General features: G+C 46.6%; 1 pseudogene; it reads right to left on the reverse strand.

Moving 5' to 3' along the window:
* Positions 1 to 904: 904 nt before the first annotated feature.
* On the reverse strand, positions 905 to 12,457 carry LOC140455564 (major histocompatibility complex class I-related gene protein-like; annotated as a pseudogene).
* Between the last annotated feature and the right edge of the window lie 1,472 nt (positions 12,458 to 13,929).

Here is a 13,929-nt window from a genome sequence, read left to right on the forward strand (position 1 = left end):
CATCTTTTACCGCCTTTCCTGTTCTTAATGAAAGATATAAACCCTGGAATCTGCGACATCCATTCCTCACCCTACTCTATCCTTGCCTCCAAAATAGACACAACATCGAAGTCCCAGGCACCCATCCATGCTGCAAGCTCACCAACCCTATTTTGGATACCTCTAGTGTTGAAGTAGACACACTTCAAACCAGTTTGTCTCGGGAAATTTTGGGCAATAATGTCAACCTAAACAGCAACACCCGTATCACATGAAAGACTTTTTAAAAAAATAAAGTCCTCATATGGTTATATTCCAGAATACACTGGGCATTGTCCTCTCATAGAACCTCAGGTTATGCTCTCACTTTTCATCTTATAATATAAAGATTTTGTTCTAATGTAATATCACAGAATAAACTAGGCCCACCCAGGTCTTGCTGCATTCTGAAAATTTGAGGATATGTAAGATGTCCATGTACTCCATTTCACCATCCCGGGACTTATTATACGTATGACCGTACTGTAATGCTCGAGGATACAAAAGTCCTGTCATACTGCAATCTATACTGTGGTCCTCATTGTACTCTAACATCCCAAGAATCAAACAACCCTATTTCAGTTTAACATCCAAGAACATACTGGGTCCTATTTTAAAGTGATATCCCAGGATAAACCAGGTTCTGTTATGCATTGAACATCTCCAGATGATACTGTAAAATCCCAGGTTAAGTCAAGTCTGTCAAAGTAGAATATCCAAGATTTGTTCAGCCTTGTTGTCCTGCAATATCCAGTTTACATCAAGCCCTACGGTAATGCCTCAGTGCACATAGTCTCAATTATAGCCCCTCAAAAATGGTGCAAGGTGTTTAAGGGTTAATATCCTTATCCCTCAATCACTATAATGTGACTCAAACTGTCATGGGTTATTGTCTTAGTTCTGACTTCCCCCTCCTCTGCAGAGTCACCTCAATGGATTTTGGGTAAAGCCCAGTGATGAGACAGGACAGCCGGTTGGAATCACCCAGATGGGTAAAAAACACCATGGGGGCAACTGAGGGGGAGAAGAAGAGGTATATTGTCGGAAGATAGAGAGAAAAAGGGAGGAACTCTCTGACATCACCCTGCACCTTCACTGACTCTCACTTCCCTGGACACTCACTGGCTCTAACTCCACCCCATGCTCATCGACTCTCACTTCACCCCCACTCAACGACTCTCACTCCTTGCTCCCCCAATCATCGACTCTCACTTCATCCCTACACATTGACTCTCACTCCTCCCTGCCACTCATCATCTCTCACACCCCACGCACACACCGACTCTCATTGCCCCCACCCATCGACCCTCACTAACCTCCCACTCCCTGACTCACTCCCCCCACTCAGACTCACACCTCCCACTCACCGACACTCATTCCCCTCCACACTCGTCGACTCGCACTCTCCCCACATTCTCTGACTCTCACTTCTCCCCCAAATCACCAAATCTCATACCTCACCAACTCACTGTCACTCACCCCATCCATCAATCCTCACTACCCCCCACTCACCGACTCACTCATGAACTGTCATTCTCTCCACTTACCAACTCTCACTTCCCTCACTCACCAGCTCTCGCTCCCCTTCCACTCACTGACTCTCAGCGCCTCCACCCATCAACTCTCACTTTCTTCCCCACTCACCGACTCTCACTCCCCTCACAGTCACCAATTCTCACTCCCCCACACTCACTGACTCTCACCCCACCCTCACTCACCAACTCCACCTATCACTCCCCCTCACTTACCAACTCTCAGACCCCCCTCACTCACCGACTCTCACTCTCCCCACTCAATGACTCTTACTCACCCCCAAGCCTCCCTCACTGACTCTATGACCCCCTGACTGACTTTCACTCCCCCTCTCATAGACTCTCACTTTCTCCTCACTCAACAACTCTCACAATCCCCCTCACTCACAGACTCTCACTCTTCCCCCTCACTCACTGCCTCTTGGTTTCCCTCTCACTCAATGAAGCTCACTTACCCCCTCACTCACCGACTCTAACTCCCCCCCTTACTCACCTATTCGCTGTCCATAATCCAGGTAGTTCCTCAGCCAATTGACACACTCTACCTCCAGGTATACCTTCCATGCCAAATTATTGACTGCATGCTGGTCCCAGCAATTCTTGGTACTCTCACCTCACAAGACTGAAGTCACCCACGCGAGGTACACCTTGTCAAAGCTGAGGAAATCTTCTCCATTGCAGCCCCTTTGATGGAATCAGTTTGTAGTTCCATCGCCCCTCAGGTCACAGCTGAACATTATTTGGTAGGTGTGGACACCTGTCCAGAAAACACACACAGCCATTGAGAGCTAATCCCACCTAGTAAACTTAAGAAATCAGCTCCTGACTCCGAGCTATCATTGCACTCATGAAATCTTATGACACTGAACCCCTTCTTCTGAGACAAAGAGCTGAGTCTTGGGGAAGCCAGTACTCACGTCTTGATTGAATTGTGTGGGACATTAGGACATGAGTGTAGTGCTTGATGTTCTGCTGTTGCACTTGTGCCAGCATTGTCTTCCGCTCCCAGGACTCACGCCTCTCGCTCTCCTCCATCCACTGCTACCAGGCTATTAATTCCTTCTGATCACCATCATACTTTATAAACTGGATATCATCCACATAACCGAAAATCATGAACTGACAGACCAGGAATTGGAGTCATACTGGTTAGAAAATACCGGAGAGTGTGGGAAGCTGGAACATACAGAGGTAAATCAACATCCTGGTGTTAACCATTGACCAGAAATTGAACTGGGCCAACTATATGACCACTGTGATCCAAGACCAGGCCAGAGGCTGGGAGATCAGTTGTAAGTACTCATCTCCAGATGCTCCAAAGACAACTACTTTTATGAAGGCTTGAGTGAGGAATGGCATTCGTTTATAGGGAGGGTTGTGGTCCAATAAACCTCCCAGAGTCTGACACCATCTAGAACAAAGCAGCCTGCATGGTTGATAGTGGATTAACCATTTTTAATGCTCACTCTTTTTTAGATTAGATTAGATTAGATTACTTACAGTGTGGAAACAGACCCTTCGGCCCAACAAGTCCACACCGCCCCGCCGAAGCGTACCCACCCATACCCCTACATCTACATCGACCCCTTACCTAACACTACGGGCAATTTAGCATGGCCAATTCACCTGACCTGCACATCTTTGGACTGTGGGAGGAAACCGGAGCACCTGGAGGAAACCCACGCAGACACGTGGAGAACGTGCAAACTCCACATAGTCAGTCGCCTGAGGCGGGAATTGAACCCGGGTCTCCAGCGCTGTGAGGCAGCAGTGCTAACCACTGTGCCACCGTGCCGCTCTTTCTGCCACCAAAACATAGTACCGCCTCCAAGATGCAAGGCACACTTGATCAAGGTTGGTTAGATAACATCTTCCAAACGTACTACCACTATAACTCAAAATGCCTTTCTTTAAGTTCCCCTGTAATGGGATATGATGTCTCTGTAGCCTGTAATGGGTGCATGGTGGTGGACAATTAAACATCCCACAAACAGCTTCATACCAATGACTAGGGAGCCCAGCATTTTGGTGCAAAAGACAATGCTGGTTCAATTCCAACAGTCTTCAACCCAACGGTGCCAGAGATCCCCAGCTTCATAGATAACACTCTTCAGCCAATTTGATAAGGGAAGCTTTGGTCCTATGGTATTATCAGTGGGTGTTGATCCAGAGCACCCAGATAATGTTTGAATTCTGCCAATGCAGATAGTGGAATTAGACTTCAATTTCAAAAAAAAATCCACAATTAAGCGTAATGATGACCATGAATCCATTGCCAATTGTCGAAAAAAAAACATTTGGTGCACTAATGTCATTTAGGGAAGGAAATTGACATTCTTACCTGGTCTGGCCTACATGTGACTTCAGATGTACAGCAACTTGATTGACTATTAACTGCCCTCTAGGTGATTAGTGATTGGCAATAAATGTTAACCTAGCCAGAGACACCCTCATCCCATGAATGAATAAAGTAGATTCATTCCATCTGATAACAAGAGACAGATGAAGGCACTGACTACCACAAAGGCTATGGTATGTGACAATATTCCAGCAACAGCACTGAAGACTTGTACTCCAGAACTTGCCATTCTCCCAGCCTAGCATATTCATTACAATTACAAGACTGACATGAACCCAATAATTTGGGTTCCTTCATCCAGATTGTTAATGTGAAACATAAATAGTTGTGGTTCCCTGCGGCACTCCACTAGTCACTGGTTGCCATCCGTTATCTCTACACTCTGCATTCTGCCAGTCACCCAATCTTCTGTCCATGCCAGTACCTTGCCTATAACACCAAAGGCTCTTATCTTATTTAGCAGCCTGCTGCATGGCATCTTGTTCAAGGTTTGTTGGAAATCCAAATACATCACATTCACTGGCTTCCCTTTACCTAACTTGTTCATTACCTCCTCAAAGAATTCTAATGCATTTATAAGTCAGGACCATCCCGTGATGAAGCCGTGTTCACTCAGCCGCATCTTACCATGCATTTCCAAGTATTCCACAATCTCATCCTTAATAATGGACTCCCATTTATCTCTCCATACTGGAGGCTTCCTGCCTCTATTCCTGATGAAGGGCTTTTGCCCAAAACGTCGATTATCCTGTTCCTCGGATACTGCCTGACCTGTTGTGCTTTTCCAGCACCACTCTGATCTTATGTCTGGTTTCCAGCATTTGCAGTCCTCAGTTTTGCCCGGTTATTTTTAACCTTACTGCGAATCCTCTTGCAAGGATGCCGAACTTGAAGAAGTTCTCCTCCTCTCTCTACAAGAATCTTAGTGAGTCTCTCTCTCTCACTGCAAACCCAGGTCATCTCCTCTGCCCTGAAGCTCTTCAGCCATGTACTGAAACAGACTCGCTACCACAGCTACATTTGCTTCCTCAGTGCCTGCCTCTGTAACCAACTGATCCAACATGGACTCCAGACTACATTCAACCCAACACAGTTTGGAACCAAACAGGACAACCAGTACTATATACAGATTCAAAACCACCAGAAACCGTTCCTCTTCCGGATCCTCCACTCCACAATCGCAGCAATGCGCCGGCACCTAACCTCTCTACAGTCTGCCCTGCCTCAGCTGAGGGCCACACTCTCTCAGAACTGCAAAGGACCCACTTTGTACTATATTCTAAGAAGAATTCATAATCTCAACAAACAGTATTTCAACACCATCTCAAACATCAAAAACTAAGTACAACAAACTTTTACACACCCACCTCCATAACCAGCACTCCTCAAACATTCCAGAAGATTCCCCCAGCCTCTGGACCTGTTTGGACACCATAAGTCATGTGGCTGGTAACAACTACCAACCCACGGTGATCGATGATATCACTCCCATCCCCATCATAGCCACTTCCACCTCCTCATGATTCCTCATGCACCACACGTGACATAAGACCCGCCCCTCACGTCATTAATGACGCCCCACGTTCAGCGACTTTAGCCCCCTCTGTGTTCATTACCACTTCCTCCCCCACCAACGCCACTCACCTGCATTCTGCCGACACGCCCACCACAGATCCCACTGTCACCATCCCCGTCCCCCAGAACCCTGAGGGGAGCACCACCTCTGCTCATGACTCTACCCCATTCCCCAACCACCATGCCCACTCCAGTTACAGGCTCTGCCCCCAGCCCCACACCAATTCCAGGTCCTAGCTCCCAGCCCTGCCAGGTTTTCACCGCTCCCCCCCCCCCCCCCAGACCTCCCTCTCACTGAGGATGAATGATTAGTCCTCAGCAAAGCCGTTATCTTTATCCCCTCCATCCACACATCAATGAATTTAATAAGCATTGTGATGTCGAACACTTCTTCCGCTGCATATGTCTCCGAGCTTACTTTTTAAATCAGGTCTCCCACCCACCTTCTGAGGACACCTTCACTTGCCTCCAACACACTCCATCCACCTGGACACCCCGCACTGGCCTATTATCCACCCTCAACCTCTTCATTTCCAACTGCCACTGAGAGATTAACTGCCTCAAACTGTCTACTCCTTCCCCAACTCCAACCTCTTGCCCTCACAACGCACAGCCCTCCACTCCCTCTGCTCCAATCCCAACCTCACCATCAAACCAGCTGATAAAGGGTGTGCAGTGGTAGTTTGGCGCAATGACCTCTACACCACCGAAGCCAAACGCCAACTCGAAGATACTTCCTCCTACACCCCACCCCCAACCATGACCCCATCACCAAATCATCAAACCATCATCTCCCATTTCATGCAGGACCTCATCACCTCAGGAGAACTCCCACCCACAGCTTCCAACCTCATAGTCCGGAACACCGCACTGCCCAATTCTACCTCTTTCCCAAGATCCATAAGCTTGACCACCCCAGCTGACCCATTGTCTCAGCCTGCTCCTGCCCCATCGAACTCATCTCCACCTACCTCAATACTGTCCAATCCCCACTAGTCCAGGAACTCCCCACATAAGTTCGAGACACCACACATGCCCTCCACCTCCTCCAGGACTTTTGTTTCCCCGGCCCACAATGCCTCATCTTCACCACGGACATCCAATTCCTCTACACCTCCATCCATCATGACCAGGGCCTCCAAGCCCTCCGTTTCTTCCTCTCCCAACATCCCCATCAGTACCCTTCCACTGACACTCTCGTTTGGTGGAACTAGTCCTCACCCTTAACAATTTCTCCTTCGAATTCTCCCACTTTCTCCAGACCAAAGGGGTAGCCATGGGCATCCATAAGGGCCCAAGCTATGCCTGTCTCTTTGTCGGCTATGTAGAACAGTCCATCTTCCATAGTTACACCGGCACCACACCCTACCTCTTCCTCCGCTACATTGATTACTGCATTGGCGCCACCTCATGCTCCCGTGCAGAGGTTGAGCACTTCATCAACTTCACCAACACATTCGACCTCGACCTTAAATTCACTTGGACCATCTCTGACACCTCCCTCCGCTTTCTGGATCTCTCCATCTCCATTAATGACGACCGACTTGACACTGACATTTTTCACAAACCCACTGCTACCTGGATTACACCTTTTCCCACCCTACCTCGTGCAAAAATGCCATCCCATACTCCCAACTCCTCCGCCTCTGCTGTATCTGCTTGCAGGAGGACCAGTACCACCATAGAACACACCAGATGGCCTCCTTCTTTAGAGATCGTAATTTCCCATCTCACATGGCTGACGATGCCCTCCAACACATCTCATCCACATCCCGCACTTCCGCCCGCAAACCCCAACTCTCCAACCGTAACAAGGGCAGAACTTCCCCCCAGTCCTCACTTTCCACCCTACCAATCTTCGCATTAACCATATCATTCACCGATATTTCCACCACCTCCAAACAGAGCCCACCACCAGAAATATATTCCGCTCTCCACCCCTTTCCACCTTCCACAAAGACCGTTCCTCCGTGACTACCTGGTCAGGTCCACGCACTCCAACAAACCCACCTCCCGTCCTGGCACCATCCCCTGCCACCACAGGAATTGCAAAACCTGCGCCCACTCCTCCTCCATCAGCACTATCCAAGGCCCCAAAGGAGCCTTCTACATCCATCAAAGTTTTACCTGCACATCCACCAATGTCATTTATTGTACCCATTGCTCCCGATGCGGTCTCCTCTACATTGGGGAGACTGGACGCCTCCTCGCAGAGCGCTTCAGTGAACATCTCCAGGACACCTGCACCAATCAACCTCACTGCACCATGGCGCAACATTTCAACTCGCCCTCCCACTCTGCCGAGGACATGCAGATCCTGGGCATCCTCCACCACTGATCCCTCACCACCCGACGCCTGGAGGAAGAACACCTCATTTTCCACCTCAGAACACTTTAACCTCAGGGGATCAATGTGGACTTCACCAGTTTCTCTATTTCCCCTCCCCCACCTTACCTCAGTTCCAACCTTCCAGCTTAGCACTGTCCTCATGACCTGTCCTAGCTGCCAATCTCCCTTCCCACCTATCCGCTCCACCTTCCCCTCTAACCTATCACCTCCATCTCCACCCCATTCACCTATTGTACTCATTGCTACCTTTTTCCCAGCCGACCCCTCCCTCCCCCATTTATCTCTCCATCCTGGAGGCTTCCTGCCTCTATTCCTGATGAAGGGAAGCGTAGATTTTCATGCTCCTTGGATGTTTCCTGACCTGCTGCGCTTTTCCAGCACCACTCTGATCTAAACTCTAACATCGGGAGTTAGAATAGTGGGAATGGAGTTTAGAGCAGTGGAATGTTCCTCCAGAAGAATGTAGGAAGTAAAGGTCACCACTAGTGTCCCTGCTGACTACATCTGTGGGAAGTGCACCCAACACCAGGTCCTCGAAAACCGCGTTAGGGAACTGGAGCTGGAGTTGGATGAACTTTGGATCATTCGGGAGGCAGAGGGTTACAGAGAGGTAGTCACTCCCCAGATAAAAGAAAAAGACAGATGGGTGACAGTTAGGGGACAGAAAGGGAACCAGCAGCCAGTGCAGGGATCCCCTGTGGCCATTCCCCTCAACAATAAGTATACCGTTTTGGATACTGTTGTGGGGGGATGACTTACCAGGGGAAAGCATTGGGGCACCTGCTGCTCAGAAGGGAAGGGGCAAGGGGAGCAGAGCAGTAGTCATTGGGGACTTGATATTTAGAGGGACAGATAGGAGGTTTTGTGGGGATGAGAGAGACTCATGGTTGGTGTGTTGCCTCCCGTATGCCAGGGTTCATGATATCTCTGATCGTGTTTTGGGGATCCTTCAGGGGGAGGGAGAGCAGCCCCAAGTCGTGGTCCACATTGGCACCAACGACATAGGTCGGAAGAGAGATGGGGACTTGAGGCAGAAATTCAGGGAGCTAGGATGGAAGTTTAGAGTTAGGACAAACAGAGTTGTTTTCTCTGGTTTACTGCCTGTGCCACGTGCTAGTGAGGTGAGGAATAGGAGAGAAAGGAGTTGAAAACGTGGCTACAGGGATGGTGCAAGAGGGAGGGTTTCGGGTTTTTGGATAATTGGAGCTCTCTCTGGGGTAGATGGGACCTCTACATGCAGGGTGGTCTTCATCTAAACCAGAGGGGTACCAATATCCTGGGTGGGAAATTCGCTAAAGCTATTAAGATGGATTCAGACTACTAAAGCAGGGGGATGGGAACCAAAATTGTAGGACAGGTACAGAAGAGGATGAGAGTAGGGAGTTCCAAAATCAAGTATCTGACACTGGCAAGTGAGAACCTGGATTGCGTATACTTCAACGTGAGGAGCATCCGAAATAAAGTGGGTGAACTGGCAGCGTGGGTTGGTACCTGGGACTTCGATGTTGTGGACATTACGGAGACATGGATAGAGCAGGGACAGGAATGTCTGTTGCAGGTTCCGGGATTCAGATGTTTCAGTAAGAACAGAGAAGATGGTAAAAGAGGGGGAGGTGTGGCGTTGTTGATCAGGGACAATGTTACAGTTGTAGAAAGGATGTTTGGGGACTCATTAACTGAGGTAGTATGGGCTGAGGTTAGAAACAGGAAAGGAGAAGTCACCATGCTGGGAGTTTTCTATAGGCCTCCGAATAGTCCCAGAGATGTAGAGGAAAGGATAGCAAAGATGATTCTAGATAAGACTGAGAGAGGCAGGGTAGTTGTCATGGGGGACTTCAACTATTCAAATATTGAATGGGATCACTGAAGTACGAGAACTGTAGATGGGTCAGGTTTTGTCCAGTGCGTGCAGAAGGGCTTCTTGACACAGAATGTAGACAGGCCTACAAGGAGTGAAGCCACTTTAGATTTAGTACTGGGTAATGAGCCTGGCCAAGTGTTAGATTTGGAAATAGGTGAGCGCTTTGGAGACAGCGATCACAGTTCTGTTATGTTTACTTTAGTGATGGAAAGACCAAGAGTTACAGCTGGGGGAAGGGAAATTACGATGCAATTAGAAAAGATTTAGGAAGGGTAGAATGGGGAAGGAAACTGCAGGGGATGAGCACATTAAAAATGTGCTGCTTATTCAAGGAAAAGCTCCTGTGTGTCCTAATAAGTATGTACCTGTCAGGCAGGGAGGAAGAGATAGAATGCGTGAGACATTGTTTACTAAGGAAGTGGAATCCCTGATCAAGAAGAAGGAGGCTTATGTTAGGACTAAATGTGAAAACTCAGTTAGGGCACTTGAGGGTTACAAGGAAGTCAGGAAAGTCCTAAAAAGAGAGCTCAGAAGAGTCAGGAGGAGACATGAGATGTTGTTGGCAGATAGGATCAGGGTTAATACTAAGGATTTCCATAGGTATGCCAGGAAGAAAAGAATGACGAGAGTTAAATTAGGGCAAAACAAGGATTATAGTGGAAAGTTGTGTGTGGAGTCAGAGGAGATACGGGAAGCACTAAGTAAATATTTTTCGACAGTGTTCACTATAGAAAATGAAAATGTTGGCGAGGAAGATACAGAGATACTTGTATCTAGACTAGAAGAGATTGAGGTTCACAAGGAAGAGGTATTAGAAATACTGCAGAGTGTGAAAATACACAAGTCCCCTGGGCCGGATGGGATCTATCCTAGGATCCTCTGGGAAGCAAGGGAAGAGATTGCCGAGCCTTTGACATTGATCTTCAAATCATCATTGTCTACAGGAATAGTGCCTGAGGACTGGAGGATAGCAAATGTGGTTCCCTTGTTCAAAAAGGGGAGTAGAGACAACCCTGGTAATTACAGATCAGTGAGTCTCACTTCAGTTGTTGGTAAAGTGTTGGAAAAGGTTATAAGAGATAGGATTTATAACCATCTAGAAAAGAATAATCTGATCAGGGACAGTCAGGACGGCTTTGTGAAGGGTAGGTTGTGCCTAACAAATCTTATTGACTTTTTTGACAAAGTGACCAAACAGGTAGATGAGAGTAAACCAGTTGATGTGGTGTATATGGATTTCAGCAAAGCATACGATAACGTTCCCCACAGTAGGTTATTATACAAAATGCAGAGGAATGGGTTTGTGGGAGACATAGCAGTTTGGATCAGTAATTGGCTTGCTGAAAGAAGACAGAGGGTTGTAATTGATGGAACACGTTCATCTTGGTGTCCAGTTACTAGCGGCATACCGCAAGGGTCGGTGTTGGGTCCACTGCTATTCGTTATTTTTATAAATGACCTGGATGAGGGCTTAGAAGGGTGGGTTAGTAAATTTGCGGATGACACTAAGGTCCGTGGAGTTGTGGATAGTGATGAAGGATGTAGTAGGTTGCAGAGAGACATAGATAGGATGCAGAGCTGGGCTGAGAGGTGGCAAATGGAGTTTAATATGGACAAGTGTGAGGTGATACACTTTGGCCGGAGTAATTGAATGCAAAGTACTGGGCTAATGGTAAGATTCTTGGGAGTGCAGATGAGCAGACAGATCTCGGTGTCCATGTACACAGATCCCTGAAAGTTGCCACCCAGATTGACAAGGTTGTTAAGAAGGCATACAGTGTTTTAGCCTTTATTAATAGAGGGACTGAGTTCCGGAACCAGGAGGTTATGCTGCAGCTGTACAAAACTCTCGTATGGCCACACTTGGACTATTGTGTACAGTTCTGGTCACGGCATACTAAGAAGGATGTGGAAGCTTTGGAAAGGGTGCAGAGGAGATTTACTAGGATGTTGCCTGGTATGGAAGGAATGTCTTACGGGGAAAGGCTGAGGGCCTTGAGGCTGTTCTGGTTAGAGAGAAAAAGGTTGAGAGGTGACTTAATAGAAACATATAAGATAATAAGAGGGGTAGATAGGGTGGACAGGGAGAACCTTTTTCCAAGTATGGGAACGGCAAACACGAGAGTACACAACTTTAAAGTGAGGGGAGATAAGTATGAGACAGATGTCAGAGGTAGTTTCTTTACTAAGAGAGTAGAAAGGGTATGGAATGCTTTGCCTGCAATGGTAGTAGATTCACCAAGTTTAAGTGCATTTAAGTCATCATTGGACAGGCATATGGACATACATGGAATAATATCAGTGGGATGGGCTTCAGATTAGTATGACAGGGCGGCGCAACATCGAGGGCTGAAGGGCCTGTACTGTGCTGTAATGCTTTATGTACTATGTTCTATCTTGTCAATGACCGAGGTCAGGCTCACCAGTCTATATTTCCTGTCCTCTTCCTCCCTGCCTGCTTAAATAGGGGTGTTACAGTAACTATTGTCCAGTCATCTGGGACCCTGCCACACTCCAGTGATTCCTTAAAATCACTGCCAGTGCTTCCGTATTCTCATCTATCTCCTTCAGAACTCTGGTGTGTGGAAGACACTTATTCTGGGTGATTTATCCAACTGCAGATCTTTCAGCTTCCCCAGCATCTTCTCCTTTGTGATGGCCAATACAATCACCTCCGCACTGACTCTCCTGAAGGCCTGGGATGCTACTGTTGTCTTCCACGTGAAGACTGATGCAAAGAAACTGTTCGGTTCCTTCACCATTTCTTTGTTGCCAGTTACAAAATCTCCAGCCTCATTTTCCAGTGGCCAAATGCCGACTTTTCAGATATCTAAATAAACATTTACAACATTCTTTTGCTTTACTAGCTAGCTTACCCTCACATTTCAATTTCTCCGTCTATATTTTTAAAAAATTTATCCCTGCTAGTTTTATTTTTAAGGCTTTTCAATCCTCTGGATTACTACTGATCTTCAACACATTGTATGCTTTTTCTTTTGCTTTTATGCTGTCCATGTCTTCCTTGTCAGCTATGGTTGCTTTGACATCCCCTCGCCCTCGGGGTGAATATCTGTTGTGCCTCCTAAATTACCCCAGAAACTGCTGCTATTGTTGATTCACTATCTTCACTGCTACGGCCCCCTTCCAATTAACTTTACATACTTGCACTGGATTCAGTTCAGAGGAACATAACAAGATTGATTCCTTGGATGTAAGGGTTGTCTTCCATAGAATTTAGGAAAATGGGAGGTACGTTTATTGAAACGTATAAGAATGTAACTTAAAAGTTGCATTCTCAAGTGCACTTTAACAATCAATTAAAAAGTTACATTTTCAAGTGCACACTTAATCCCCTTTTCACTCATTCACACACATACGCTTACTCTCTCACAGACACACATAACCCACACCATCCACCCGCAACACCCCAACACCCCCCCGTCCCCGCACCCCTTCCCCCCCACCCCCCAACACACACACATAAGTTTGTGGGGTGAATTTGTACTTCCTGAATTACATTTTACTTTGCTCAAAAACTGCATGAATCCATGTAGGATTCTATAAATCTGTTTTTTTTTAAGATTAGAATCAGTCTGACTATTTTGGCACAGGGAGTTAACATCTTATCTGGGCCAACATGACACCAATTGTTAAAGTGCATTTGAGAATGTAATGTTTAAAAAAAAGTTTTGCGATTTACATATGAAAGAACTAATACCAACATGATCATTCTAAAAGATGAGAGACTTAATAAACAATCTGGGTCTTTGACTGTATAATTTGTTGCATCACACTGGAAACTTTTGCTATATATTCTGTGTCTAACAATCTTATTCTCCACAATCACCTGATGAAGGAGCAGCGCTTGGAAAGCTGGTGATTCCAAGTAAACCTGTTGGACTATACCCTGGTGTTATGTGATTTTTAATTTTAACGTTTGGTCACAAATTTCCCAAAAAACAATCAGGAAAAAGGCAGCTTTTACGTCATCATGGTCCAGGCAGAATATTCCCAAAGAGTTTGAGGTCTCAGGAAGTGGCAATCTTTAATCACAGAAACACGAGTATTTACACCTCAGTTGCCAAAGGGAATAAGAAGTGGCAAGAACATTAGGATAGGAGGAGGCCATTCTGTCCCTCAAGTCTCTTGCAAGATTCAATAATTGTCTAAATATGTCTGAATTCCAATTTCTGATTTTGTTACATTTCCATTGATATCATCGTATATTGAAAAT

The sequence above is a fragment of the Chiloscyllium punctatum genome, chromosome 30 (genome assembly GCF_047496795.1).
Source record: "Chiloscyllium punctatum isolate Juve2018m chromosome 30, sChiPun1.3, whole genome shotgun sequence".
In the NCBI taxonomy this organism is placed as follows: Eukaryota; Metazoa; Chordata; class Chondrichthyes; order Orectolobiformes; family Hemiscylliidae; genus Chiloscyllium; species Chiloscyllium punctatum.